The sequence below is a fragment of the Polistes canadensis genome, unplaced genomic scaffold (genome assembly GCF_001313835.1).
Source record: "Polistes canadensis isolate GaletaPanama2010 unplaced genomic scaffold, ASM131383v1 scaffold_10, whole genome shotgun sequence".
Classification (NCBI taxonomy): Eukaryota; Metazoa; Arthropoda; class Insecta; order Hymenoptera; family Vespidae; genus Polistes; species Polistes canadensis.
In genome coordinates, this window is record NW_014569557.1 from 827,310 (window position 1) to 832,974 (window position 5,665).

The window sequence follows — 5,665 nt, forward strand, 5'->3', positions numbered from 1 at the left end:
GAGTTTGATAGAGTCAGGGTATTTACAGGGTATGCTATACAATCTAGGAAAAAGGGGCAAACGTGACGTAACTAAGAAATCAATAACTCAGAGAGAAAGCTTTTATCGCGAGCCTTCGTTAGGTTCGACTACCGTATTTCCAAGAATTACGATCACATAGCGAAATCTATATCTATTATATGTAGACCTTACCCTTTTGTGATTAAAAAAAAAAAAAAAGAACGCAATTTTATCCTAACATAAAAGAGAAAACTCGATGATCGTTGTTCCTAAGATCGTATATTTTTCGAAGTAACATTACCTTTTACTTATCGCTTTAGGTGCTCGTTATTTAAAGGACTGATTAGAAGAGTCACCGCGAGTCACCGTACTTCTCGGTGTGCAGCTTTACCTTATCATGTATCTCGTTCCCTTTCGAGTACAAAAGAAAGAGAGAGAGAGAGAGAGAGAGAGAGAATAAGAGGATAACAGAGTGAGAACGAGAGAGAAAGAGAGACAGGAAAAGCTGAGAAAGTTTTCGAAAGGCGAAGTTAACGCTCGGTCATTGGCCCGTGATCGTAGATACCACGTGAAGATAAGACATGCAATGTACTAAAAGTGAATATATGTGTAACATAATGTATGTATGAATGTATGTATGTTTGTAGGTATGTATATGTGTGTGTGTGTGTATGCATTGGTACCACCGCACGTACCAACAGCGATTCGTTGGAAGCATTCCCAAACTGCTTACCAGTCTGCATGCTCGCGTGACTTTGTTAGAGCTACCAACAAGAGTGGAACGCGAATGCGACAAGGTACGGTGAATGTGGGTGAAGAGGGGAAAATAGATGAAGGAGGAAGTGGTTGAAGGGTTAAGGGTTCGAGTGTCGTGTTGAGACAGAGGAAATGGGAGAACAAGAAGAAAGACCTAGAGAGTGTGTAGAAACTCTAGGAAAACGTTATAGTTCGATATATATACAATAATAGTTTTTCTAGATACATCCATTAAGTTTCGAAGAAAATAAAACGAATCGAATTGTCTTCTGGGCTACACGTGAATCGTTACTTTCCCCATTTTCTTTGTCTATTTTATTCTCGAAGTAGCCCGATATCGATGTCAGATGAATCATTCGTTCTTTTCTAATGGTTTCTTTTTCTTTTGTTTTTTATTTCCCTTACGATAGAATAATCTTTAAACGATCCAATTGTGTTTAGTAAATTTCGTAGATAAGAGGTAAAAGTTCTTTCTCGGATATTACGGTAGTCTAATTTTCTTCTGCTCTTTTTTTAAAGCAGAAAAGAAAGATTAGAAACGAGGAGAGAATAAAAAGATCACGATTTTCTTAGCCGTGTTATTTTATCCTCTTCTTTCAGAAAATATAATATATTAAGGGTGTTAAAATGAGGAAACACGACAATCTCTTCGACTTATTATTTACACGCGGTACGTGTATTATTTGTCCAATTTACAAAAATTATCTCTCCTTTAAGTTTTTATATTAGCATAAGCCTCTCTTCTACCTTCTGTTTAAACAGGGGTAAAGGTGTAAGCTTTTATGGTGAGATCAACCATCAGTGGGACAAACGATCGCGACTACGAAGGGTGGTGCGAGACATGACATTTCCATTTTTCTTCGGGATAACATTTTTCAAGACCGTTCATAAATCTTCTCGGCCGATGTTGAAAGTTCGCGCGATTTCAAATCTACCGGGCACTGTTTGCCAAACGGCTACTACTACTGCCATAACTATCCCCCACCCCTTCTATTCCTCTTTTTCGCCCTTTTCGAAAATCTTTCTCTCCCCGGTGACTCGGAACAACCCATCCAGCTAGCTGGTTGGCTAGCTAGCCTTCTACTACTTTCTTTTTTCTCTTTAGAAGTACAAGCTTTTTACTCGTAAACCAGAAAATGCTTTTTGTTTCGTTCCATGTTACATTTTCTATTTGCAGACGACAGAGAGAGAGAGAAAAGACAAAAAAACAAAAATGAACAAAAATACATATGGAACATTTCTCTCTCTCTACGATTTAACACGCGTAAACTACTCATGCATGCCATTTGGAACAGTCAAAATGTCCTTTGGCAAATAATTTCGATTGACGTTCGACGGGAAAACATGGACACACATAGTCGAGTAGTTTGTTCGTAATGGTTGAAACGTGATTTAGAATCTACCACATTTCGTCGAAATAGTTTAATGACAAACCACGATGCAAACCATCTAGCTGTCACTTTAACGCCTTCGTTCAAACCGTTAGAGGAACCTTCGATTTGCTAATTTCTAACGCTCAGGATACCTCGACTAGAAGTAAAATGACCTCGTTTTTGGATACTAGCCAATTATTGCTTGTAACACTTCGCATTGCATCGTTTCTTCCCTTTGACTTTGTTATTGAAAAATCGTTGAGGTATATTTTATCAACTTAAAGTATTTTCAAAGTATCTTAACGAATAACGTTGGGTTAAAAAGATTTTCGTTCGTTCTTCTAAATCAATTGTCAAATAGCTATTTCACTTTTCACTTTTAACCTTTTCCATCGTTCAGATACGAGAAAAATGCTTTATGTATGACCCCTTTGTTATATAGTAGTTCCACTTGAACCTTTTTATCGTAACTTTGCACGTACTGTTCGATGTTATTTCTTTTTTGTAATTCTATTAAAACTCGTTGATAGTATTAATACGATTTTTAATTCCAATTCTTTGAAACCTTCCATAGTTAATTTCAATTAAGACAAATTAATGAGATGTTTCTTTTCTAATATTAAACAACAAATATATGAATGAAGTATTTGCATAAAGTATTTCTTAGTTAAGTACAATCAAATAATGCAAATGACTACGTCAGTACTTCGAACTACGACTAATCAGTGTTTAATCGTAAGGCACGTTATCCTTTTGCCATAACACTTTCGTAGTCTCCTTGTAATGCGATATTTCGTCGTTTGCATCTATTCGCAATATTTCCGGAAATTTCAAAACAAACTCGAGAATTTCAGTGCACGCGAGTAGAATCATGGAACTCTGCCAGCAATAATCGTAACGCTCCAAAAAGTTTGCTGAAATTTCGAGAGGATTTAATCCCTTCGCTTCGAAATATCGCGTGACAACGGAATTGTTGCGCTTCGTGTTATTAAAATTAATATGATTTACTTCAAAAATTAACATCTTTAAATATTCTAATATCGTGTGTGTGTGTGTGTGTGTGTGTACACGTACTATGTAATAAATAAACGACGTGTAAAAATACCCACACTTTCCAATAGATCGTAAAATAAACGTTTAAATTCTTGCTCTCGAATTATTTATAAACCGATTTAAAGATTGATCTCGAGCGTTTAATTTTTCAAACAACTTTTGTGTCATTTCGAAAGAAAAGATCGTAACACGCGCAAGATGATAGATAAACCTTAAGTAGGAAAAAAAACGGGTATGGTCGTTAGATTGAAATTATATCACGAGAAGTACTATCTTCGACTATCGCGTTTTTTTTTTTCTTTTTTCTAACGAATATAAAAGGAACGCTAAAGTAGATTGAACGAAAAACTTTCTCTTGTGGCCTTACAACTGTCCGTTTTCGTTGGCTCCTTCCTCGATCTCATCACACGAAAAGGGATACCATGCATGAACTCTGGAATAAGGTCAATACGTAACTTATGCATGTATCTATCTCTATACTTACACGTGTGTTTCGAAAAAAGTACTTTTCCGACAATGAGGTAGACACGTTGGAGGATTCTGGTTAGTGGATACTGTCGATAAAACTCGTTGAACAAATTTCTACAAGTGAGTTTTTTTTTTTTATTACCCACACACACATATGGTCTTTCCCCTTTTCCTGGAATACGAGAAGTATAATTCATAAATTAATATGATCCTTGATATTGATCAAACGCATTTTTATTCGATTTCTTTTCGAGTTTTTTTTTTTGTCGATTCAACGAAAGTAACGTAAAAATGAGATTTAAAATTATATCCCTGATATTTGTACAACTAGGAACGAATAGATAAGTACGAATAATTTCATTTTCAAGGAAATTAAATCATGCGAGCAAACGCATATAGCAATCAAGTTGCATACTCCTAGATGCAAATAGAGGAAAATTGTGTGTTGATATTTTATACTCGCTACATACTAAGATCGCTTTCTTTCGAGATTTTTGATTCAACAAATAGATGAAAGAATGTTAAAAATGTTTCTTTCATTCGGTGTAAGTTAATATATCAATTCATTATAATATTATCAAGAAAATATTAGATGCAATGTAACGAAAAAGATATCACTTCTTAATTCTACAATTGTAATAATATATTTTATAAATAATAATAAATATTTTGAATAAAAAGATGAAATGATTTATAACAAAATTTTCATTCGATATTACAAACCAATGTTTATATATACATATATAATAATTGTTTTTCTATAAAGGATATAATATAATTCATTCTCATCATTTTCACGTCAGACATATCTCATATATTCTATAAAGAAATTCTTATTAATTAATAATAAAATATTCAATTAGCGACCATGAGATTGAGAATACAAGAAAAAAAGTTTTTTTTTTTAAATCTTACCTTTCGAACACAATTGATTTCTTCTTCTAATGATCAATCATAGAAAAAAGTCGATCGATGTCACATGACTCTGATGTATTTTCACGATCGAATAAGCCATAAGCTGTAACAAAAGGAAGAAAGAAATAAAGAAAAAGAAAAATGAAGAGGAACGGGAAGAGGAAGAGGAAGAGGAAGAGGATGAATGAAGACAAAAAGAAGCTCAACATAATAGATAAAGTAGAATAAAATAGAAAAAAAATAGTAATAATAAAAAATGCAGAAAAAGAAAAAGAAGAAGAAAAAGAAGAAGAAGAAGAAGGAGAAGGAGAGGAATAAGATCGAGGATCGAGACGACAATAAAAAGAGAAAACAAAATAAAAGGAAACCTAGAAAAAGGTAAATAGAAAAGAAAAAAGGGCCGTTATTCGATCGATGTAGTGCAAAGGTTCGTATAACCGACCGAACGTTAACCCGCTCGAACGATAGTACGGCGTCGTTGTCGTCGTCGTCGTTGTTGTCTTCATCGGTGTCTGCGTCGGCGCATTTAAGCGTCGCGACGCGGTTCGTGTCCGCGCGAGGGCGTCGCGACGTAACGAATGAGCGAGAGCGAGAACGAGAGAAAACGAGAACGAGATAGAGTGAGAGAGGGAGGAAGCAAGAGAGAAAGAGAGAGAGAGAGAGAGAGAGAGAGAGCAAGAGAGAGAGWGAGAGAGAGTGAGAGAGAGAGAGAGAGATGGAGAGATAGAGAGAGAGAGAGATGGAACACGTTTCTACCCTCGGTAGCTTTAGTCTGTCGTGGTGTGTCTCATCGGCCGGCTCGTGCGATACCACGCGCGAACGCTCTCTTTTTCTCTCCCCCTCTCTCGCTCTCTCTCTCTCTCTCTCTCTCTCTCTTTTTCTCTCGCTTCCCTTTCGTTTAGTTTTTTTTTTCTTTTGTTTTTTTTTCGAACCAACGCGAGAAATATAATTTTTGTTACGGATCGCGAGAGAATTTTTTTTAGATCGATCGTAATATAAAAAAAAAATAACGTCGAATTTTTATTAGGTGCTATATATATTTATTTATTATATATATATTTATATTTATATATATATATATATAGTATAGATACATTCGA

The 5,665-nt window shown here is 35.1% G+C and overlaps 1 long non-coding RNA gene across 2 annotated transcripts in view; it reads right to left on the bottom strand.

The window, feature by feature from the left end:
* Nucleotides 1–3,240: 3,240 nt before the first annotated feature.
* LOC106792842 overlaps nucleotides 3,241–5,665 on the bottom strand; it is a 127,383-nt gene continuing 124,958 nt past the window's right edge. Inside the window, exons 4-6 of one of the 2 annotated variants that reach the window (XR_001382350.1) lie at nucleotides 4,566–4,668; nucleotides 3,667–3,822; nucleotides 3,241–3,615 (exon numbers count right to left, since the gene is read on the bottom strand). This is a non-coding gene — a long non-coding RNA (uncharacterized LOC106792842). The remainder of the gene's footprint in view (nucleotides 3,616–3,666; nucleotides 3,823–4,565; nucleotides 4,669–5,665) is intronic. The other variant, XR_001382349.1, reaches the window with a different exon arrangement.